The sequence below is a fragment of the Artibeus jamaicensis genome, unplaced genomic scaffold (assembly GCF_021234435.1).
Source record: "Artibeus jamaicensis isolate MK-2021 breed Jamaican fruit bat unplaced genomic scaffold, CSHL_Jam_final contig_797, whole genome shotgun sequence".
Taxonomy (NCBI): Eukaryota; Metazoa; Chordata; class Mammalia; order Chiroptera; family Phyllostomidae; genus Artibeus; species Artibeus jamaicensis.
Window position 1 is genome coordinate 18,505,541 of NW_026521977.1, and position 26,186 is coordinate 18,531,726.

General features: G+C 38.8%; 1 protein-coding gene, 1 non-coding gene and 2 pseudogenes across 2 annotated transcripts in view; 2 read left to right on the plus strand and 2 right to left on the minus strand.

Annotated features, from left to right (window-relative positions):
* Positions 1 to 8,277, plus strand: part of LOC119036467 (plasma protease C1 inhibitor-like) — a 28,929-nt pseudogene extending 20,652 nt beyond the window's left edge.
* Positions 1 to 26,186, minus strand: part of CCDC73 (coiled-coil domain containing 73) — a 310,502-nt gene that overhangs the window by 110,576 nt on the left and 173,740 nt on the right. The gene's annotated exons all lie outside the window — the stretch shown is intronic.
* LOC119036495 (uncharacterized) lies at positions 8,753 to 8,954 on the minus strand (annotated as a pseudogene).
* LOC119036491 (U6 spliceosomal RNA) lies at positions 14,744 to 14,849 on the plus strand. Its single transcript, XR_005080001.2, has one exon. It is a non-coding gene; the product is annotated as a U6 spliceosomal RNA (small nuclear RNA).

Genomic DNA, 26,186 nt, shown 5'->3' on the forward strand with positions numbered 1-26,186 from the left:
ATCTGTAATTATCATTATTGTCATAAGTACTTAGTTACCTAATTATCATACGATTACTTAATGGACTCATACTGGAAACAATGCTACCTACTCCTCTGTACCTGTCAGTGATCTAATTCATGGTATTAGTCAATGATGTGGGTAAAGGTGAAAGAAAGTCTAAAGACTAAACGGGGAAAATTCTAAAGAGGGCTTTATTCTACCCAGCTGACCCCAGCCCAGGATTCTTTATGGAAGCGCCTATAAAACTCTGAGGACCTAGATGAGGATTCATTTTTAGCTAGATACCGTTCCCCAAATAGAGACTTTTCTCTCAAGTACGTCACAGATGGAGAAGCCTTAAGACTTCCTTCTGTAAGGTACGTTGCCTACCTTGTTCTTACCTGTCTGAACACCAGAATTTTGATTGCAGTAGCTGGATAGAAACTAACTGGTCCACATATCTATGTCAAAATACTTAAAAGACATTTTAATGCAGCACAATAAGATGGAAATTATGTTTTTTTAAATGTCCCTGTGTGCAATGACCTAAAAATGACATCCTCAAAGTGAAAACAATGGTTAAGTCCTTTAATTTTATTAAACATTGTTACATTTTATAGTAAAGTCTCAAAGATTGGCCATTTTGTCTTGGAATAAATTGTTAAGGGACATGTCTTATCTAAAAACTAGTAAACATATTAAAACTGTTTAGAATTCCATACACTTCTTCCACTTGCCTGATAAATCCTGATAGTTCTCCTTCCAGGCTTTCCCTCCGTAGCACCTCACCCCACCCCGAAGTACCCTTGGCTTTGGTCCACGATGCTTCCTCTACCTTCACTGTCACTCTGCCCCCTAAAAACACCTCTCCTTTAAATTCCTGCTCACGTCTCCTCTTTGAAATTTCATCAGCTCTCCACTCTAAACAGAATTAATCATTCCTCCTTGGTACAATCACTGTATTCTACACACCTTTATTGTAGTATTTATCACACTCTACTCTAAGTATTTGCACTTTCTTTCTCCTAACAAAATATGAACTTCAGGACAAGGACTCTGGTTTATTTACTTTTAAATTCCCAAAGGCTAGCACAGTGGGTGACACACACATAGTGGTTAAGAGCAAATAGCTTGATAAAAATCCTGACTCTACCATTCACTAGCTGAGGGTTTTGGACAAGACATTCGATCTCTCTGTGTCTCAAAAATCACATCAATAAAATGGGGATAATGATAGTACCTACCTCTAAGATATAAATAGGATACATAAGGTGCATAAAGTACATAATACTGTGCCTGACAGGTAGTAAGCATTCAATGTGTGATGGTTGTTATTATTGTTATTCATTTTTAAAAGATTTTATTTATTTATTTTTAGACAGAGGGGAAGGGAGGGAGAAAGAGAGGGAGAGAAACATCAGTGTGCAAGAAAAACATTGATCTATTGCCTCTTGCATGACCCCACTGGGAACCTGGCCCACGACCCAGGCATGCGCCCTGACTGGAAATCAAAACCACCAACCCTTTGGTTGGCAGGCCAACACTCAATCCACTGTGTCATACCAGCCAGGGCTAATTATTATTATTGTTGTTACTGTGACTGCTATTTTTAAGAACTCAATTAAGTATTAATTGAATGCATTAATAAATGAATGAGCTATATGTTATGTGGCTATCAGGCATCTAAGTCCACACCCAGCTGATGGGAAGTTCTTCCTCTTTCTCTGCATTCTCTCTTTTTCCCATTAGCTCTGTCCTCACTGCCTCCTCTTAGTTAACCTCATGTAACTATATGCAAAGTACAGGCTTTCCTCACTATGAAGTGTGTGTTCTTTTTTATGAATAGATTGTAAATCTTTATTATAGAGTGGAATCATTTTTACACTTGATGTAGATTAAATCCTTAGGATGTCTTAATCCAACCCTAGCCATAATTGTCAGAGAGTGAAACTATGTCATTTTTACTTGCTGCGGTTAAGGGAGTACGCTTATTTACATGTCTCCCAAACTAGGTTCCCTGTAATCACAGTTCTCACATCCTATATTAACAGGCCTGGAGCTACTTAGAGTTTGTCATGAATAAGCACAGTGACTCCCTAGGAGAATAACAGGAGATAATATCTACATCGAAGAGTAATGTTTATGTATAAAGTAAATGAACAGGTTTCCACAGCCTACATAAATGCTATAGTGAAAACAAGCACTTAAAACTTGTTACAGTCACGGCGCTTATCCCATTTCATTACAGTTATTTGTTTCCATGCTTCTGAGGAGGGATTGGATCTTATTCATCTTTGTATCTGCAGCCTCAGCACAGCACTTGGTGCATGATACATATTAACTAAATATTATAGATATATACTTAAATTTAAAGTCAAAGTTGCATATAACAAAGAGCTTCATGTAATAGTTAATACTGCCACAAATTACTGTGGGAATCTCTCTAAAATTTACTAGGTATGTTCAGTTTTCACTGTGGCTTTTCAGTTTGACATATAAGAATGTAACATGTCAATTAACTATGAATTTTAGGTGGTAGTATCAGGATGATGGATTAATCAACTACGAAACATTATCTGAGATTTGTACTACATTTAGTACATACTCTATGCAAGAGGTTTTACTGTGAACTTATGATTTGTTGATTTTATTTAACATGTTATATGTTTACTACATAAGAGAAAAATAAAAATTTATTCATATTAGAAAATTTGCAGTAAGCATATTCTTTCTAAGACTTCTTTTTCTCTAATATATGGGATTTTCCTTTTAACTTTCAATTCAAATCTTAATGAAAAACAAGAAGACAAATCGGCCGGTTCATGAAATTTATCTTCTTTGCCTCCTCAGCCAGATCCTCTTCCTGACCCCTTTACTTATTTTATGCTATTATTATATTATTCTCTCAGTTTCAGGATAGAAACTTTAAAGTAACAGTGCTTTTCTCCTTCCCCCTCTATTACTCTTCTCCACATTGAAGGATTTAGGGATTTCACATAAAGTAGGTGGAGGAAAGCGAAATAATAAATCCTGGGGTTCCTACTTGAGCAGCTGGGTAGCTGGTGTAGCTATTAAGTGAAGAGAAGAAAGAAGGGCCAATACTCTAGGGGTGAAAATGGTTATCAGGATCACTTTGGCTGCAAATAACAGAAACTGGAACTCAAATTGAGTTAATAAGGAAAAATATTACCTCATATAACAGGAGGACAAGAAATGGAAAATTCCAGATGTGGTTTGTTGAGTCTTCTGCTCTATTTTCAGTGATTGTCTTGGACTCCTCTGGTGTTGGGGCTTCCCATTGATAGCAAGATAGCTTTCAGTTCTGAGCATCGTATCTACATACAACAACATGAAGAGGAAGAAATGGGTCAAACTGCCTAGCAACTATTAGAAGAAAGAAAAATCTTTTCTAGAAGCCTCCCAGCAGACAGCTCTCATTGACTAAAATTCATTCATATATGTATCTTTCACCAATCACTGATGAAAGAAATTGGATCATCATGATTAGCTTAGATCAATCAAGATCTACTCCTGGAGCTGGGGACAGGGTCATCTTCTTCTGAGTCGTATGGTGACAAGGGATGTGGAAGACCTAACAAATTAAGGCCCAGCCCATAAGAAGGAGAAAATGAAGTTGAATAGGCAATCAACACACAGCATCTGCTAACAAAAATCAATGATTCTGCCCTGGCTGGTGTAGCTCAGTGGATTGAGCATAGGCTGCAAACCAAAGGGTCACCAGTTGGATTCCCAGTTGGGGCACGTGCCTGGGTTGCAGGCCAGGTCCCCAGTGGAGGGCACATGGGAGGCAACCACACATTGATGTTTCTCTCTCTCTTTCTCCCTCCCTTCCCTTCTCTCTAAAAATAAATAAATAAAATTTTTAAAAAAGAAACAAAAGGTTAGTGATATTTTAAAAAATCAATGATTCTGTTTTTGCAAAGGTTAAGTTTAAGACATTTGTGAGACCATAGGAAAAGCTCAAGAAGGAGACTAAAAATATGAGTCAGAGTTCAGGACAGGCCCTGTCTGGTGTAGCTCAGTTGGTTGGGCGTCATCCCACAAAACGAAGGGTCACCAGTTTGATTCCCAGTCAGGGCACATGCCTGGGCTGCTCCTTGAGTTCCTGGTTGAGGCGCATACGAGGGGCAACCGATCCACGTCTCTCTCTCACATAGATATTTCTCTCCCTCTCTTTCTCCCTCCTTTCTCTCTCTAAAAATAAGTAAATAAAACCTTTAAAAAATAAAAATAATAAATGAATTGTTTTAAAGTTCAGAGAAGGCTCCTAGCTGGAGACATAAATTTGGGAATCAACAGCATGAAGAAAGTGTTTAATTCTTGGGGATAGATTAGATCACATAGGAAGAGACTGTAGAGAAAAACGTCCTTAAAATTAGCATCTTTAAAGCAGAAGTAATAGCATTGCCTATGTTTATGGGTTATTATGAGTCAGTTGAGGTAATGAGTACAAAGCACTGTGTATACAGTAAATACGTGTTATCTATTAGTCACGTGTTAACCAATACCTCTGATGCCGAATTTCAGCCATATTAACATCACAATAGAAAAGATTATTTTCCACGATGCAGGCCTCCCAAATCCACGGATGATTGCCTACTATGATAACATTTATTGTTCTTTCTCTGATATAATGGTTATATGGAATGTCTAATTAATGCACATTATCAATCATATCTAATATCATATGCACGACCAGTTTTCAAACATTTTAAACCATATGATGAAACTACTTTCAAGTCAATTTCTTAAGGGAACAGATAGTAGTGAATTTTTACATGCTTAACTGAAAACTAAATATTGAACTTTGTATGTTGCCATCAAATTGCATATAGCATGTTGTCATTCAAAAAATGCTGTCCATTAATGGATTATCCGAGGTATTATATTGTGATATAATGTCATAGATTTTTTTGTACATAGGAAGATTAGACTTCCATTTATGACTGACTCTCTTCGATTATAACATTAAAGCCCAGTACGTGATCATTTTGCAGATAATACACTATATTATCAAATTGAAGATATCATTTCAAGTATCTCTTCACGGTCATGAATTTTCTTTAGAACTGCTTAAAACACCAGAAAGGATCAGGGCATTAGAATTAACTCTATTTTCACATTACCAGCCAACTGCCTCATGTTGGAGTTGCCTTTTGTCTTGGGCCTCAGATACTGAACTATCTATTCCTCTGTTCAATAGGCCAAGTATTTTCCCAGGTACTTTGATGGGTATATGGGATGGGGCGCCCTGAAACTTCCACACTCGCTTCTCTCTTATTCCTGTCACACTATGGTTAAAGATGTAGTAATAACCTCAAAGGAGAGATTTGCGAAAGCCTTATCTGCATTAAATACCTTTGAAGAATGAAGCAGGGATATTCCTCACTGAGTATTTACATTGAGATTAAAAAAGAGACCCCATTATAAGGCTAAAGTGTGTAATGAATGTTCATCACTGTGCTCTATACCCTTTGTCCTCCAAAATTAGATGTGGGGGGGAAGGGTGAAAAAGATGAAGGGATAGAAGAGATACAAACTTCTAGTTTTAAAATAAGTAAGCCACAAGGATATGGTATACAACACAGTGAATATAGTCAATTATATTGTGGCAATGATAACTTTGCATGGTGATAGTTAATAGACTTGTCATGGTGATTACATTGTAAAGTGTGTAAGTGTTGAATTATTATGTTGTACACCTGCAACTAATATAATATCATATGCCAACTATAGTTTAATTTTTTTTAATTTTAATCAGTTGTAGGATAGAGATACAACACCCATGGTTCCCTGACTCAAACTAAAGAATAAAGGAGTGGATGCAGAAAAAAAAAGTCTTAAGATAATAGAAGAAAAAATTCATCAGGAAGAAAATAGTCTATCCTTGTAATCCTTGACATACTAACTCAAACATACAGAACCTTAGATCTGAGAGAAGGTGCTTCCATTATTCAGCTGGAGTAGTTTCTCTCAAAACTCTGTCCCAACTTGCAAGTTAGAAAACAAGACAGCTACTCAGGAAATTGGTACAATTTCCCCTTTGGTGCTCTTCAATTGTTAACATAGACTTATCTTTAACATCTTATTTTATTCTGTTCATGTTCATGCTATTTAAACTTTTATATGTTCATAATTATGTAACACCACTTATGAACCTAAAGCCTGCTTACAAACTTTTCAAGGATGCAGACTCCTTCATTTCAATCACAGTAAATTCCTCTGACATTAATAGGAATTCCACATAAGTAGGAAAAGAATGAAAGAGATTTTAAAACTTATACTGCTGTAAAATATACTCCAATGCTCATTGGGCCCCTTTATTCACAGAGTTCAGTTAAGTCAAGTCAAGTGTAAGAAACTATATCCAAAATGTAAGTCTAAGTTAAATAAAAATAAAAAACACAAGGCCAATATGAGGCAATTTTCTGAAGAAAATTCTTAATATCAAATTTATCCAACAAATTCATATTCTGGCCAAATGTGGTTTGAAACATCTTTATTAAGTCAGTTTATAAAAATTCACAATGCAATAGGTGTGGGCCCTGGCGGTGGGGCCCACCTGGGCCCCAGGGCTCAAAGCTGGCTCCAAAGCTGGCCCCAAGGCTGGCTGGCTCCACATGCCCAGAAGGCCTCTAGGCTGATCCCACTGCCCCTCCTGCTGCTGCTATCTGGCGATAGAACCTCCTCAAATCCAAATGGCATCAGCCATAGCCTCACCGATCCAGAGTCAACTGCCCAGGAAAAGTGAAGGAAACATCTAAAAAAAAGAGATCCCCGAAATCAATCCATTCAACATACCACGGGCTCTTCCACCATGATGATAACCAACTCAAGCATCCTAAGAGCCAACAGCATCTTATAACCTACCTCCCAGCCCTGCATCTACTAAACTACTCAACTCACGCAACCAACTCCCCAGTCCACTACTGGGCCCCTGGGCCCAGGGCCTGTCACTTACTGCCTCGACTCGTGAGTCCTTCAGCAAAGACCATGTTGCCGGAGGCTTTGAAAGATTTCTCCACAAAGCTCTGCCACGTCTTGTCTGCAGTGAAAGACCGACATGGCTTTCTCTCCTTTCAGCATCACGAGCCTGCTCACTCAGGTCCTTGCTTGGGGCCGAGGACAGCACCAAGAAAAACCTGGAGACTGCCCTCCTCTCCCCCAAGGACTCTGCCCATGTCCACCAGGCCTTGAAGGCCTTCATATCCAAAGGCTTCACCTCAGCCTCTCAGGTCTTCCACAACCCAGACCTGGCCATATGGGACACTTTGTGAATGCCTGTCAGAACCTACTGTATGGCAGCCCCAGAGTCCTGGGAAATGACAGTAATGTTAACTTGGAGCTCATAAACATCAGCAGCTGCTAGACAGCCTGCCCTCTGACTCTCACCTTGTCCTCCTCAACACAATCGACCTGAGTGCCAAGTAGAAAACCACATTTGATCACACAAAAACCAAGAGGGAGCCCTTCCATTTCAAATCCTCTATGATAAATGTGTCCATGGTGATCAGCAAGAAGTACCTGGTGGCCCATTTCACTGACCCAACATTAAAGGCCAAGATAGGGCCCTGACTGGCGTAGCTCAGTGGATTGAGCGCGGGCCTGTGAACCACACGATCACGGTTCGATTCCAAGTCAGGGCACATGCCTGCGTTGCAGGCCAATTCCCAGCAGGGGACTCACGAGAGGCAACCATACATTGATATTTCTCTCTCCTTCTCCCTTTCTCTTCCCCTCTAAAGATAAATAAATAAATTTTTTTAAAAAAAGTATAAAAAAAAAAAAAAGGCCAAGATAGGGTAGCTGCAGCAGTCTTATAATCTGAGTATGGTGATCCTGATACCCCCAAACACGAAATAAAGTCTTGAAGATGTGGAGCAGGCTCTCCACCCTTCTGTCTTTGAGGCTACCACTAGGAAGCTGGAGATGGCCAAGTAACAGCCCACTCTCCCAATGAGGCCTTATACCAAAGTCAGGTGCAACCGGGACATGCTAGCAGTCATAGAGAAACTGGAATTTTTTTGGTCTTTTCTTACCAACTCAACCTGTGCGGGCTGACAGAGGACCTGGATCTTCAGATTTTCGCAGTGCCGCACCAGACAGTACTGGAGCTGACAGAGACCTGGGAAGAGCTGGCTGCAGCCTATGACTACGCCTGTGGCCAGCGCTTTGCTGATCTCTGAAGTGCAGCAGCCCTTCCTCTTCCTGCTCTGGGACCATCAGTACAGATTCCCTTTCTTCACAGGGTGGGTGTATGACCCCAGGGCCTGAGACTTGCAGGGACCTACCTTTCAAGTCTCAGCTTGCCCAGTTGCAGCCTTGCTGTAGCCTGTCTGCACTTGCCCCCAGCCACCTCTGCCTCTGGTGTCATTTGTCCTCCATCTGAAGGAGTCCCTCAGTGTCTGGTGAAGGGACCTGCTTCTAGCACCCCTTCCCTGCAACTCTCCAAACCACTTTTTGCAGCTTTCTCTTGTTCAAGTTCACTAGAGTCTGCAGATAAAACCTGGCAGACAATTAAAAAGAAAACTATTTCACAACACCTAGTAAGTCCTGGACAGTCTTGGGAAAAACTATGATATTATTCCTCAGTTAATTTCTATATCTTTATGCCTTTCTTCCTGCTCCGGAACCAGCCTTCTGAATCATCAAGGCCTCCTCTATAGGGACTCCCTGGGGCCGACTACTATTAGGCTGCAGGACTATACTTAGGCATATTAGTAAAGAATTTTAGAGCCAGAAGGAAATAAAAATTTCAACTCCAACTACAGTTCTGAAGGTTGAAGAATCAGAAGGCCAGGAAATTCAAATACTTTTCCCAAAGTTAAATAAACTAACACTGATTCCAAAACTATGGTTCATTTTTTGGCCTACTCAGAGTCTAGGACCCATTTTTAAACTGATAGGAACAGATACTACACTTGATCTTAGCCAAAAGGCTGAGAAGCAGTAGGACTCATTTTTAGAAAGTCCTTCTCTTTTGTTATGAAGTACCAAACTAATTTCACCCCAGATAAAAATGGTGTTTAATATCGCTGTATGCAAACTTTCTAGTATGTGTATAATCTATGCTAGGAGCAAGAAACCAAATAAAAGATGTTAAAATGCAAGTTTACTTCAGTTGCAGATTGTAGCTATTTATGTCAAGCCAAAACAGCTCAAAATAACACTTTGATTCCTATCAGTTTCTGTTAACATAGAGGAGAATCAGGAAAAAGTATGGAGAAAAAAAACTAGTCTTCTAAACTACAAAGAAAGGAAATTATAGGCCAATTTCCCTGATGAACATAGATGCAAAAATCCCCATCAAAATATTAGCAAACCAAATGCAGCAATACATTAAAAAGATAAAGCCCTGGCCAGCGTGGCTCAGTTGTTTGGAGTATCATCCTATAAACCACCATCCTGTAAAACGGTTGCAGGTTCCTTTCCAGTGAAGGCACATGTCTGGGTTGTGGGCCAGGTCCCTGGTTGGAAGCATGTGAGAGGCAGCCAACTGATGTTTTTCTTTCACTTCAGTGTTTCTCTCCCTTCCCCTTTCCCTCTCTTCCCCTCTTGCTAATTAAAAAAAAAAAAAAAAAAAAAAAAAAAAAAAAAAGATCAAGTGAGATTTATTCCTGGGATGCAAGATTGATACAGTATCTGTAAATCAATTAACCTGATATATCACATAAACAAAATGAAGGATAAAAATCATATGATCATACCAATATATGCAGAAAAAGCATATGACAAAATCCAACACCCATTTATGATAAAAACTCTCAGCAAAGTGGGAATAGAGGAACCACATCTCAAATTAATAAAGGCCATACATGGCCCCGGCTGGTGTAGCTCAGTGGACTGAGCGCATGCCTGTGAACCAAAGGATCGCGGTTTGATTCCCAGTCAGGGCACATGCCTGGGTTGCAGGCCAGTTCCTGGCAGGGGACACATGAGAGGCAATTATACATTAATGTTTCTCTCCTTCTCTCCTTCCCTTTCCCTCTAAAGATAAATAAATAAAATATTTTTAAAAAATAAAGTTATAAAAAAATTTAAAAATAAAGGCCATATATGGCAAACCCACAGCTAACATCATACTCGATAGGGGAAAAATGAAAGCATTGCACCTTAGATCAGGAGCAAGAGATGTCTACTTTCACCGCTCTTATTCAACGTAGTACTGAAAGACCTAGCTATGGCAATCAGACAAGAAGAACAAATACAAGGCGTCCAAATTGGAAAGGAAGAAGTAAAACTGTCATTATTTGCAGATGACATAATGCTGTATACATAGAACTCAAATAGTACACCAAAAAAACAAAACAAAACAAAAACTACAACTGATAAATTATTCAGTAAAGTAGCAGGACACAAAATAAATATTCAAATATCAGTTACATTTTTACACACCATTAAGGAAATATCAGTAAGGGAAACTAAGAAAATAGTCACACTTATAATTCCATCCCAAAAAAACCAACTGGGAATAAATTTAACCAAGAATGTAAAAGACTTGTCCTTAGAAAATTACAAAACACTGAAGAAAGAAAGTGTAGATACAAATAAATAGAAGCATATATTGTGCCCACGGATAGAAAGAATTATATCACTGAAATATCCATACTACTCAAAGCAATCTATAGATTCAATCCAATTTCTACCAAAATACCAATGGTGTTTTTCACAGAACTATAATAAGTAATTTAAAAATTTATATGTAACTACAAAAAAACCCAATAGCCACAGCAATCCTGTGACAGAAGAACAAAGTCAGAGGTATCACACTACTTGATATCAAATTATACTACAAGGTCATGGTAATCAAAATAGCACAGTAGTGGCATAAACACAGACATATAGATAAATGAAACAGAATAGAGAGCCCAGAAATAAACACATACCTTTCTGCTAATTAATATTTGACAAAGGAAGCAAGAACATACAATGGGATAAAGACAGTTTATACAATAAACAGTGTCAGGAAAATTGGACAGGTTAAAAAAAAAGAACCTAGACCATCTTCTTACACCATATACAAGATTAAACTAAAAATGGATTAAAGACTTCAGTGTTAGACTCAAAACCATAAAAATCCTAGAAGAAAACATAGGCAGTAAAAATCACAAACATTTCTCATAGCAATATTTTTCCTGATATATCTCCTCATGCAAGGGAAACAAAAAAAATAATGAAGGGGACTACATCAAACTAAAAGTTTTTTGTACAGCAAAAGACACTACCAACAAAATGAAAAGATAACATGCTGAATGGGAGAAGATATTAACCAGTGATACACCTGATAAGGGCTCAATATCCAAAATTTACAAAGAACTCATACAACTCAACACCAAAAAAAAATTATTAAAAAATGGGCTCTGGCTGGTGTAGCTCAGTGGATTGGGCACGGGCCACTTGATTCCCAGTCAGGGCACATGCCTGGGTTGCAGGCCAAGCCCCCCAGTGGGGGCCACATGAGAGGCAACAACACATTGATGTTTCTCTCCCTTTCTCCCTCCCTTCCTCTATCTCTCTAAAAATAAATAAATAAAAATTAAAAAAATTTTTTAAATGGGAAGAGGACCTGAATAGACATTTATCCAAAAAAGACATACAGATGGCCAATAGACATATGAAAAATGCTCAACATCACTAATCATCAGAAAAATGCAAATTAAAGCCACAATGAGATATCCTCTCACACCTGTCAAAGTGATTGTCATCAATAAATCCACAAACAACTGAAGAATGTGGAGAAAAGCGGACACTGTGCACTATTGATGGGAATGCAGACTGGGGCAGCCACTGTGGAAAGCAGTATGGAATTGCCTCAGAAAACTACAAATAGAACTGCCTTATGATCTAGCACACAGATAGATTATTAGTATTTTTGGTTTCTCTCTATGTGTGTATATATATATATATATATTGTGTGTGTATATATATGTATTTTTGGTTTCTTTCTATGTGTGTGTATATATATTTCAATATAAATAATTTCAGGCTCATAGACACAGAGATACAGAGAAATATATATACATATATTTCAATATATACATGGAAAGAAACCAAAAATACTAATTTGAAAGAATATGTGCATCCCCACGTTTATTGCAGTATTATTTACAATATCCAAGATATACAAGCCACCCAAGTGCCCATCAATAGACAAGTGGATAAAAAAGCAGTGTTATATATACATAATGGAATCTTACTTGGTCACAAAAAATAAAATCTTACCATTTGAGACAGCATGGATGGACTTAGAGGGTATTAAGCTAAGTGAAATAAGTCAGCAAGAGAAAGCCAAATACCATATTATTTCACTGATATGTGGAATATAAAGAACAATATAAACAAACAAACAAAACAGAAATAGACTCATAGATTACAGAGAACAAACTGATGGTTGCCAGAGGGGTGGGAGTTGGGGCACTGAGTGTAAAAGGTGAAGGGATTAAGAAATACAAATGGCTGCACAACAGTCATGGGGATATAAAGTACAGCACAGGGATCTAGTCAAAAATATTGTAATAACTATGTATGGAAATATTGGGAGAAACATTTTGTACAGTATATGATTGTCTAACCACTATGCTGTACACCTCAAACTAATACAAAATAATATTGAATATATATAAACTGCAATTAAAAAATACAAAATTAAAATTTAAAAGAAAACGAGAAACTAGTCTTCCAAGTAGACTTCTTCCACGCTGTTACCCTCTCCAGGTGCAAATCACAGGGTTACACATCAAGGCAGAATGGTCAGGGCAACTCCTGGACAGCACAGACAGTGGATGCCCGGTAGTAGGAGGAAGAAGGTTAGTTCAACAAAGAACTCTAATTTGGTAGGCCTAATGTGGTGCCCCAGGCAGGCGAAATTTGAAAAGTGCTTCATTTGATTCTGGTACTAACCCCTTGTTCATAACCCTTTGACATCCAAATGAGGAGAAATCTCTGTATCTATGAAAACATTGCAAAATTCAAAAGTAAGAAACCACCTAGAAAAAAAAGCTCAACAAACTTTTCTTTGTGAAGGAGCAGATAGTAAATATCTTGGGGTTTGCAGGCCCTATAGTCTGTGGCAACTAAACAATTGCATTACAACAGGAAAACAGCTACCTCGCAGCCTTTATAGTGCAAAAGCAGCCACCCACGATATGTAAATGAAAGGGCCAAGCTGCATTACAATACAGCTTTGTTTACAAAAACAGGCAGCGAAGAGATGCAGTCTGCCTATCCCTGACCTGGAATAATCAGAGAAATTGCTCCCTCTAGAATAAATTCACAACAGAAAACAAAGTTTAGAAAATTTTCTGATTCTTATTCACTAGAAGATCCAAGAATATATTGCATTTAGGAGAACAAAATAAACACTTATAAAAATCATACAATTTGGGAATATAAAAGATTGTATTTAAAATATGATTACCAAATCTAAAGTTGCACTGAAGGCAGTACACAAGAAAGTTGGAAGCAGAATTGGTAGAGCAGAAGCAAACTTAGAAATTTAACCAAAATAAAGCGATAAAAGATACAAGGGGAAAAATATGAGAATAAGAAATAGATGCATAGAAGAAAGTGATGTTGATAAGAATTTCTAAAAGGAAAAGGAACATATGGAAAAGAAGAAATAATCAATTAAATGGAAAAAAACTCTGAACTTATAATTTAGTGTGAGTAGGGAGGAGGGCACATACCAGATGAAAGAAAGTAGGCCATGTGTTGATAACTGTTGAAGTTGAAGGATGACTGCTATTCTTTCTACATTTCTAAAATGGGAATTATTTTTTGTATATTTCCATAAGAAACAGAATTTTAAGTTAGGGCTTTATCATAATTATGACATAATACATGTTAATTTTTTATTATAAAATAAAGTACAGTGATCACTTCAGCAGTACATATGAGGCAGGATAGTAAGAACCTAGGAACATTCCTTGGCAAGTGGAATAGGGAAACTGAGATAGAGAGCTGAACAAACTGGCTGAGCGATTCACAGCCAGATAGATACAGAGGATCCTCAAGGCAGAAAGCTCTGGGTGCCCAGCAACAGGCAAAACTGGCGCCAGACCTCACCCCCAGAGTGGCCTTTCCTCCCCTGGGATGTTGCTGGTCATGCGGTTTAGAGTCCCTTACCTTTCCTCCCTGGAGATAACATCTAGGCCTCAGTTGTATTTCAGCTCCAGGCCCAGAAAAGCAGCAAAACCGGGCGGGAGATGCCAAGACAGACTGCACTAATGATCCCTTATCCCGGCGCCAACTAATCAGTGGAGATCAGGACCCTGAAATGATACACCTGAGAAGCTGATGAATATTCTACTGAGATCCTCCCCTAAAACCTCTCCAAAATCCCAGCCTTTAAAACTCTCAAGACGGAAGCACCCAGTGCTCGTTCTCCCTCTTGAGATCACATCCACCCCTTTTCCTTACACACATACATCACAAAAACTCTAAGGGACCCTGTGAGACTCACAAGCAGCAGGGAAAAATGGGTAAAGGCAGCTCATCCCAGGCGAACGCCCTGAACCTGTTCCCAGGACCCCCTCCTCTAATTCTTCAGGGAGCCAAAGCAGCCCCACCTGGGCTCTCTCCTGTTGCTTCTTGCATTCTAGGTTCTTCCTTCTTTCACTGTCCCCAGCTTTAATAAGCATACTCTCAAAATCACCTGGACTCATGTTGTGAAATTTTTCCTGCACAAAGTCAAGAGCCCATACACCACAAACCAGCCTGAGGCAGACATGCTCCAGGCCAGGTTACTGTCCACTAACACACAGACTAAAATTGTAATGATTCCAAAAAGGTCAGCATGCCCCCTGCACAAAGATGACATGCAAATTTGTGAAGCATTTTGTATATTTTTTAAATAATATTTTTAAAAAACTTTTAAGCACAAAGGAATGTGGACAAAAAAGGGGCCACACGCTAAATCTGACAAACTACCCGAACACCATCTCTGTGTGCTGTAAGTGTTGCATGTTAAGTATCCTGCACCAATGTAGACACAAGTTCGTGTCTCTCCGTTTTACTCTTCATCCAGGCTCAGAGACTTACCCACTTTGCTATCTCCCACCTCCCTAATCTACCACCAATGAATTTCATATAACCCCCCCTTATGTCTCCTCCTCTGATTCTACTGTATAAAATAAGCTGCAAAACTGCCAGTCTCTGGAGCATTTTCTCCATCCAGATACTGGAAACAGTCTTCGGGCAGTTTGTTCTAACAACAGTACTATATATAAACTTAATTCTTAAAACTGCATTAATTTTGCCCTGGCTGGTGTGGCTCAGTGGATTGAGCGCGGGCTTCGAACGAGGAAGTTGCCAGTTCAATTCCCAGTCAGGGCACATGCCTCGGTTGCAGGCCAGGTCCCCAGTTGGGGGTCCACATGACAGGCAACCACACATTGAAGTTTCTCTCCCTTTCTCCCTGCTTTCTCCTATCTCTAAAAATAAATTAATAAAATCTTTTTTAAACACTGCATTAATTTTGAATTAACTTTTTGAACTCTGTTCTTGTAAAATGCGGTTCCATTTTGTTAACTTATTGAGATTTTGTTTTCCAGCAATTGTCATCAGTCTGGCTCGAATAAATTCATAAAAATTCTCTACAGGCTTCCGCATCAATGGAAGAAATCAAAAGCCTATCATCCCACGACCCAGACATTACCCCTGTCAATATTTTCATCGCTTAGGCTTCTCGTACTTTTTCCCTAATCGTATTAGTGTTTACAAAATTGAGATTATTTTACACATACTGCTTTCTATCTTGCTTTCCTTGCTTGATACAATGGAAATGCTTTTACTAATTCCATTTTCACTTAAGTCCAGTAAAAAAAAAAAAAAACAGGTGTTGACATCATCCTCAGGCCACACACACAGGCTTATTATGATTTCACAGCTACACTTCAATTAATTTGACGGAGAACCTTTTAAATATAATGCAACACTTAAACATCATAAGTATGCAAGGACAATTCAGTAATTAAAATATGGTGCCTTCAATGGAAGCAAGATTAAGGAAACCTGCGTGGTTGTATGCAGGCAACTGATATCAACCCTGGTTAACACAAGCAGAGAAGAGTTCATTGGAAGAATTCATTTGCTGGGCAGCTCACAAAAGTATTGAGAAGCCTGGCAGGGAAGACTCAGAAAATGGGCAGAAGCCAAGGAAACTCAGCAGCAGGAGCCACAGCCCAGACAAAAACCAAAGGAGTAGCCTGGTTAGGATCCTGGGAAAGGTGACACCATAGGACTCGACCGACGGGTCACATAACACCCTTGCAGATTCTTGCTACCTTTGCTATCACAAATAACTCTAAACTGTTTCTGCCTCCGTGTCTTACTTCCTCAAGAGTCAAAGCCCTGGGCTGTGGTGTCTGAATCCTGGAGTCTAGTAAAGTGCCCTCATCCAGGCTGCCCCGAGCTGGGGAAAGGGAAGATCAGCCTTCACTGGTTTCAGTAGCGGAAGGCAGGCTCCTGCATTCTCCTAGGGTTGCGTACAGTAGGAAATTACCCCTACGTAGAAGGTACATGGGAGAGAAATACGTGTGTGTTATGTGTTTCACATGATACTATTTACATAGAGAGAGAGGTAAGGTAGATGGGGGAGGAATACATAGGTAGATAGAGATCCAGTCTTAACATTTATGACAAAAAATTACTAGAAGATGATGATGACGTAATCTTTGACTGCTAATATTCTCCTCTAAATTATGAGAACAAGGCTTGCTCCCTCTAGCTTCATTGATACATTGTAAAGATAAATAATTTAATATCCCTAATGACACGGAACACCTAAGGAAAAAATGCATTATAGATACAAGTTATTTTAGTCAAGGAAACTATAATTAGTAAAGATCATATCTGCTGTGCTTCAGACATACTTAATAAAGGTTTCTAAGTCAGAGATACTGGAAAAGGTCTTCAGGAAGTTTGTTCTGACAACAGTACTAAATATAAACTTAATTCTTAAAACTGCATTAATTTTGAGTTAACTTTTTGAACTCTGTTCTTGTAAAATACAGTTCCAGGGCTCAGAACTGGAGAGGGGAAGAAAGATGCACAGACTGTCCAGTTGGTTGGATCTGTTACATTAATTTCACAATCTGTGAAGGAGTACGTTGCCCCCTTGAGTGGTAATGGAAAATTAGTTTCTTTATTTCTTCATTAAGACTGTGGGAGGAAAATTAATACTCTCTTCAGCTTTTCCAAATTAATAGAATATGTCTTTATTAAAATGATTAATGTACATGCCTACTTTCTTTTTGGTTGAGAGATTCTCTAACTCATAGAATAGCTGAACTTAAAGCTGAGCCTCAGAAATCATCTTGTTAAGGAGACTGAGATTCAAAGAGACTAAATTATTTACCCAAGGTCACACAATTCATTAAGGACAGAGCAAGACTAGGCTTGGATCTCTGACTCTTAATCCAGTGCTCTTTCAAATTCATCAAGCTATTTTAAGTGGTGGAGGGGGATTCATTTATTATACTTTTCATATTGTTAGTGTGTGCATTGTTTTTTGTTCCTATGCCCCAAGGTGTAATATTCCCTCACTCAAAATAAAAGAGATTTTGTACCTTTTTTCAATTTTCTTTCTGTGAGGTTCAGGTGGAAAGAAATTGAACCCCTATCTTGGAAAAGGTCAACCTTGGGCAAAATGTAAAGTCTACTCTTTCTTCAACCACCCCCTTCCCCATTTTATATTCATATGTAAACCCAGGTTTGCAGTTAATTTACTCCTCATCTTACTGCCCTTCTTCATGAAAACTCCTCTGACATTTTACTTTACTATTTCATACATAAACAGTATGTGTGATACACACACACACACATCTGGGTGTACCCATCACCTATTTTAGGAAACAAAACCTACCGTCAGTGCCCTGGCCAGGTAGCTCCGTTGGTTAGAGCATTGTTCCAATAGGCCACAGTTGTAGGTTCCATGCCCAGTCAGGGCACATATAAGAATCAACCAATGAATGCATAAATAAATGAAGCAATAAATTGATGTCTCCCTCCCTTTTTCTTCCTCTTCCTTTCTTTTTCTCTCTCAGATCAATTTTGTAAATTATTTGTAAAAACACACCATCAGCATACCACCTCTTCTCTATTCCTCCCTAATTGCATTTTCTCTCCCATGCTCAGGGGTAACTAACCACTCTCGTCATTTCTTTCTTTTCTACCATTTCCTTGCTTTCCTTTGTAGTTTAACTACATGTGACAATACATTGTTTAGTGTGTGCATGCTTGTAATCTCTCTATAATTGGCATAAACATAAATATGCTCTTATAACTTCCACTTTCATTCAACATTTCCTTTTTTAAAATTGTTATATGTTGCCTGAATGTATTTGTCTTCACTGCTGCACTGCATGTCATTAGATGAAAACACCAAAATGTACTTACTTGTTCTTCTGTTGCTAGCCAACCCCTTTCTGTTTTCTATTTTTTGCTCTTACAAACAACACTGTCAAGAATCTCCTTGTACCTCTATTCTGTTGCAGGAAGGCAAGAGTACTTCAGCAGCGGAACTCTTGAGTAATAAGGCAGAGCAGCTTCAAATTCGAGACAGTGCCATATTGTTTCCTGAAGTGCCATTAGCAGTGATTATGAATTTCCACTGATATATATCTCTGCTAATACTGGGAAGTGTCAGATTTTTTTATTTCCTCTAAATATATAGTAGTTTTATTTTACATTTCTCTGATTAATAATGATATAGAGCATGCTGTCATATGTATTTATTGGACATTCTGATTTCTTCTCTGCACATTTGTATTGAGCTATTTGTCTTTGTCTTGGTAACCTGTAAGAGGGTTTTTTAAATGCTACATTTTGAATACCGATTGTTTGTCAATTATCTGTTTTGAAAATATTTATTACTTCTGAAGGGTCTTCAAATATTTTCATTTTGTTCTTTGCTGAAAAAAATATTTTTATTTCACTTATTAATATTATTCTCTAAGGATGTATTTTTTGTCTTAATTAAGAAATCATCCCTTTCCTCGATGTTGTATAGACATTTTTCTGTATCTGTTTGTAAATGTTTTAAACTTTTGCTTTATACATGTTAGTGTTTAAACAACCTAAAGTTTATCTTCATATATCATATGAAGACTGAGTTTTTTCCCATATGGATAGCGAATTGTCCTATTACCATTTATTAAAGAATCCTTTTATCCTAATGATTTTCAATGCCACATCTATTCACATACTGAGTCACAAATTACCTGTGTTTCTTTTGCTGGCCTCTGTATTCTATTTCATTTTATCAATTAGTCTAGCGGATGATATCTTAATATCTTAATCACTATAGCTTTGAAAGTCATGTGATAATCAGGTAAGGCTACTCTCTCTCCAACATATTCTTCTTCAGAAGTGTCTTAGTTATTCTTGATTTAACTCCCTCTTGATTTTCCACATCAGTTTGAGAATTATTTTGTCAAGTTTCCACAAGTAAGCTTCTTGGAATTTTTATTGCATTGCACTTAATTAGGAATAATCAAATCTTTCTCTTCTTGAACATATTATTTTCTTCACTCATTTTCATCTTTTTGATTTCTTCGAGCAAGGCTTTATAATTTTCCCCATAAAGTGTGAAGCATACCTTATATTTTGTTCTCAGAGTCAACATTCACATTTAAGTTATGCCTAATGGCTTTCACCAGGAGCTGCAGATACAATGATCTATGGAGACAGGTGAAAAAGATCAAGTTTAAGACAGTAGATGATGGAGTCTGGAGGTTCTCTACCCAGCTTCAGACAACTGCTGCCCAGTGTTACCAGAACTTCCAACTATTCCAGACTCGCTAAAATGTCCTGATGTTTAAAACACTATAAAGGCTGTCAGTTTCCATCATTCTCAGAAATTTGAAAGAATGATAAGTAAAGAATCAGGTTTAAGCCACCAGGTGAGACAGGACTTCAGACAGAAGAAAGGGAAGCATTCCACTAGGATGGCTATAATTTAAAAAGACAGACAATAACAAGTGTTGACAAGGATGTGGAAAAATTGGAATCCATTGCTAGTGGGAATGTAAAATGGTGCAGCCGCTTTGGATAACAATTTGGCAGTCCCACAAGAAGTTAAACAGAGAGTTACCATATGATCCAGCAAATCTACTTCTAGATGTACACCCAAGAAGTGAAAATATACATCTACACAAAAATTTGTAAGCCAATGTTAATTATAACATTATTCCTAATAGTCAAAAAGTGGAAATAATCCAAATATTCACTAAATGATGAATGGATAAATAAAATAAAATTTCACTGTGGTATAGCTGCACAGTGGAATATTATTTGGCCATATAAAGGAATGATGTGCTTATACATGCTACAACAGGGATGAACCTTGAAAACATTATGCTAAGTGAAGGAAGCCAGTCACAGAGGGCTACATATTGTTTGTTTCATTTATACAAAATGTCTAGAATAAGCAAATCCACAGACAGAAAGTAGATTAGTAATTCTGAAGGGCTGGAGGGAGGGAGAATGGAAAGTAGCTGCTAATTGGTATGAGGCTTATTTTGGGGATGATAAAAATATTCTAGAATTAAATAGTTGCCATGGTTTCACAACCTTGTGAAGATCCTAAAAACAATGAATTGTACATGTTAAAAATATGTACCAAATCGTCCTTTAAACTTAAAATCTGCCAACATAAAGCTCATTCTGGCTTTGAGATTAATAAATTCACCCATAACTAAAAGTGAACTTTTATGTTTCTATTATTTTCTTTTTTCTAGTAACTTCTTTTAACAGTAGACCCTTTTTTATTATTCTTTATTAAAATGCATCTCAGAAATCTTTATTCACATAAAGATCTTATGTAATCTTCTCCACATAAAGATCTCTTTTGTTTCCCCCTTAATCTCCCCCATCTATGTTCTACCTACCATTTATGCTACTTATTCCGTGTACCTTTTCCTCATTCACCCCCTCCTTTGTCTGCTGATAACCAACCCTCCATGTGATCTGCATTTCTGTGATTTTGTTCCTGTTCTAGTTGTTTGCTTAGTTCATTTTTGTTTTTGTTTTTGTTTGGTTGTTAATAACTGTGAGTTTGTTGTCATTTTACTGTTCATATTTTTATCTTCTTTTTCTTAAATAAGTCCCTTTAATGTTTCTTTTTTTTTTGTTGTTCCTTTAGTGTTTCATATAGTAAGTTCTGGGTGATGATGAACTTCTTTAACTTGACCTTATCTGGGAAGCACTTCATCTGCCCTTCCATTCTAAATGCTAGCTTTTCTGGATAGAGTAATTTTGGATGTAGGTCCTTGCCTTTCATAGCTTTGAATGGTTCTTTCCAGACTCTTCTTGCTTGCAAGGTTTCTTTTGAGAAATCAGCTGATAGTCTTATGGGAACTCCTTTGAAGGTAACTGTTTCCTTTTCTCTTGCTGCTTTTAAGATTCTCTCCTGATTTTTAATCTTGGGTAGTGTATGATGATGTGCCTTAGCGTGTTTCTCCTTGGGTCCAAGTTCTTTAGGACTCTGAGCTTCCTGGACTTCCTGAAAGTCTATTTCCTTGGCCATCTTGGGGAAGTTCTCTTTCATTATGTTTTCAAGTAAGTTTTCAATTTCTTGCTATTCATTTTCTCCTTCTGGCACCCCTATAATTCAGATGTTGGAACATTTAAAGTTGTCCCAGAGGTTCCTAAACCCCTCCTCATTTTTTCAAATTCTTATTTCTTCATTCTGTTCTGACTGAATGTTTATTTCTTCCTTCTGGTCTGAACCATTCCTTTGAGTCCTGGTTCCCTTCCTGTCATGTTGGTTCCCTGTACATTTTATTTTATTTCACTTTTCATAGCCTTCACTATTCCCCCTATTTTTCAACCACACTCAACCAATTCTGTGAGCATCCTGATTACCAGTGTTTTGAACTGTGCATCTCATAGGTTGGCTGTCTCTTCATTGCTTAGTTGTATTTTTCCTGGGGCTTTGATCTGTTCTTTCCTTTGGGCCATTTCTTTTTTTGACCTCAGCACACATGTTCCATAGTAAGGGACAGAGGCTTAGGTATTCACCAGGGTACGGCAACCAAAGTTGCTGCATTGTGACACTGTATGTGGGGGAGGGGTCCGAGGGGGAACAATGCTGCTTGTTCAGCTCTCCACTGGCTTCCAGCCACTTCCCCCACTTTCCACAATCTGATTGGGCCCTTCTGGTGCTGGTTCCCAGGTGGGTGGGTTTGTATATGTTCTAGGACCCTATGGGTCTCTCCACTGAAATCTCCTGTGAGGCTGGGATATTTTAAACCGCCTCAAACCCCACAGGTTTTTTCAGTCAGAGGCTTTGAGGCCTTATTTCCCCGCACTGGAACCCTGGGTTGCATGGTCTCTCTTGCTCCCCAGTTTTTCTTCCTGGTTTATCCACACACAGATATGGAACAGCCTGGTCTTCCAGCCATCACTTTGCAGCATGTCCTCTCCAGTGGGCTGCCCGTCTCTGCCCCTCCTACCGGTCAGGATGAATGTTTCTTCTTTAATATCTTGGTTGTCAGATTTCTATACAGTTTGATTTTCTGGCAGTTCTGGTTGTTTTTTGTTTTTAAATTTGTTGTTGTCCTTTTGGTTGTGCAAGGAGGCACAGTATATCTACCTATGCCTCCATCTTGGCCAGAGGTTCCACATAAAGTCTCTTGAGCCAGCTGTGTGGACTGTCTTGCTCTGGTCTTTTCACTGATGCGTGCAGGGACCTGCCTCCTCTTTGCCTGCTCAGACTGGCAGGCTGAGTTCCAAGTTGTCCCAAACAATCCAAGCCACTAAGAGTAGCACCTTTTATATTATATATTTATGAAGGCCTATTCTTCCAGATGGGATGGAAAAAGTTTTATAACATCTTCTTGTTTACTAAAAGACAGTAACATATTTTGCTTTATGTTGGTATGATTTTTTCCTTTCTAGTATTTCTAAAAATGAAATGGCCTGAGTGTTTCCTCCAGGTTCCTACTGAGGTTCTCACACAAATCTTCTGCCTTTGCTCTGAGTCCCCTCCTCTCCTGCCTCCCCAGGGACCTCTTCCCCCACCTCATCTCCTTAAAACCACAGGGCCCGATTGCCCTGATGTGCCTGTAGCTTCCTCAGACAATCCAGCCCTCCTTGGTCTCTGTGCCTCTGCTCATCAGGTGCTCTCTGCACGGAAACGCCTTCTGGAGGAAGTGTAGCAGTGAGTATGGAAAGGGGTTGCTGGCTGTATTTTGGGGGCAGTACTGAACAGACTTGCTAATGAGTCAGACGTAGGTTAGGAAGGAAGGCAAGAGTGAAGGATGCCTATTAAGTTTCTGACTTTAGTAACTTTTCAAATGGTACTGCCATTTTCCAAGTTTGAGAAGGCCAGAGTGGGGAGGAACCAAGTTGAACATGGTAAGTTTGAGCTGTCTAGGAGACATCAAGTGGAGATGCCAAGTGCGGCTGAATTAGTCTGGAATTAGATGATATGTATCTAGAAAACAGGAAAGATTTGTGCTACAAGTATAAACCTGGGAGTTGCCAGCAATTTAAAACCATGAAAATAACACCGTCCCTTACAGTGTAAATGTGTCCAAGGAGTGCTCAGTAAGTGTTAAGTAATAACAGGTTGAACCATAATTTATTTAGCCAATCCTTCCCCCACCTCTTTTATAAAAATATGTGTTTCCAATATTTTGTGTTACTCATGATTGATTTTTATATGTTCCACAAATATTTATAATACTTTTTTCTAATTAAAAAAAAAGAACTTTTCAAAGAAACAGCCCTACTCAGAAGAGAGTTTGATTGTCAAAGTCAAGCAGGTAAAGTAACTGAACAGTGAAGACAGAAGAGGAGCGAGCAGGGCTGGGCGCTGTGTGGGGAAGGGTCAGAGAGGAACATCTCTGCTCAGCAACCTGGAGGAAGCACAAACATCCAACCGAGAATGTACCAAGTCTGCCAAGTATTTTCCAATTAAAAAAAAAAAACAAAAAACTTCTCTTCCATCCCCCCTACATAATCTTTAGTAAATTCAATACTGCATGTGACTTCTCTACAGTGAATTAGATGCTAATTCCTGACTCAAGCTGACTAGTAACAAGGGAAATTGCACAACCAGCAACTGGTGACATTTTTGCTTTTGTTTTAGTTTCTTTTTTTTAAAGATTTTATTTATTTATTTTTAGAGAGAGCCAAAGGGAGGGAAAAAGAGAGGGAGAGAAACATCAATGTGTGGTTGCCTCCTGAGCACCCCCTACCAGGGACTTGGCCCGCAACCCAGGCATGTGCCCTGACTGGGAATAGAACCAGCAACCCTTCGGTTTGCAGGCCGGCAGCACTCAATCCAGAGTCACACCAGCGAGGGCGTATTTTTGTTTCTAATATGAATGCAATAAACATCATTGGAGCTATATCTTTGTATACATTCAGGATTACTTCCTCAGCATAAATTTCTAGAAACTGGATTTAAAAGAGCAGACCATTTAAAAAAGCTTTTTATACATATTGCCAAACTGCCCTCCAGAAAAATTGAACTACTGTATCATCAGCAGAGCATTAGAGTATTCAATTTCTCACATATTCGTTTAACCTTTATCTAATGAATGGGGGGAAATGTAGCTCACTTTTAACGTGGCTTTATCACCACCACTAAATTTTTTACCGTCTCCTTGTCTCTAATCTTTCCCACATCAGTTCATTCTGTATGCCACTGCCAGGTTAATCTCTTTATCGTAGGGTTCCTATGCCACTGTTCCCCTGTTCAAAAATCTTCAGTGACTCCCCACTCTCTACTGAACTAAGAGCAACCTCAGTCCGTCGTTTAAGACAGCTTGCAATATGGCCTCATCGCATATTTCCAATCTTATTTTAGCATCCGCTTTCCTGCACCTACCCTATGATCCAGTCAAAATGCTGTCATTGTTTGGAACAGGACCCATTATTTCTTCCCTCCACATTGTGATAATAGTGCAGTGAGGAAAACTCATATCATGAGTGCTTATTTAAGTGTCCCTTCCCCTGCCCATGGCAGATATTGCTAATTAATCCTAACAGTCTTTGCCATTGAGCTGGGATATATCTCAACCCAGTGCTACTGACAGCCACCACCAATGAGCTGGAATTGGCACCTGAAGGGAAACTAATTTGCCGTCCCTGTAATAGTCCTTTCACCTAGTTGGCCTTCACCCCAGCTCCTCTTCTTGCATGTGTTCCCATAAATTCAGGTTCACTTCCAATGTTGCCTCTTCTAGAAAGCCTTTCCTGATTCTACTCTCCACCTCCAATTCTCTAAGCACATTACATGGCTCTTATTTTTCTTAGTTCATTTTGCCTTGTTGTGTTACTTATGTGCTGTCTTCTGTCATTTTTTAAAAATGTTATTCATTGATTTGAGAGAAAGAAAAAAACACCAACTTATTATTCCATTTACTTAAGCATTCTTTGGCTGCTTCTTGTAGCCCTGACTGGAGATCGAACCCACAATTTTGGCAGATTAGGAAGATGCTCTAACCAACTGAGCTACCCAGCCAGGGCCTCTTCTGTCCTTTTTGAACCATATGTGCCTCAGGACAGTAAGTGTAGTAAAGACTTCAGATTCTGGAGCCAGAAGGCCTGAGTTTAAATCCTGGGCCTGCCCCAACTGTCTGTGAGCATCTGAGCTCACATCTGGAAGTTGTAGTGCCCTCAACTGTAAAATGGACATGATAATTGGACCTACCATGAAAGTTATGAGGATGCAATGAGAAAATCTAAGTACTTAGCTAAGTGCACACACTTAGTTAGGCTTCAGAAATGCTTTAGGCCCTGGCTGGCATAGCTCAGTGGATTGAGCACGGGCCTGCGAATCAAAGGATTGCAGTTCAATTCCCAGTCAGGGCACATGCCTGGGTTGCAGGCCAGTTCCCAGCAGTGGACACATGAAAGGCAACCACACATTGATATTTCTCTCCTTCTCTCCTTCCCTTTCCCTCTAAAGATAAATAAATAAAATCTTTTTAAAAATGCTTTATATTTCTCAAAAACTTAAACATAGCATTACTGTATGATTTGGCAACTCCACTCCTGGGTGTAAACCCAAGAAAATTAGAAACATGTCCACACAAAAACTTGTACATGATTGTTCAAAGCAGCATTATTCATAATATTTAAAACATGGAGCCCTGGCTGGTGTGGCTCAGTGGATTGAGCATGGGCCTGCAAATCAAGGGATCGGGGTTCGATTCCCAGTCAGGGCACAT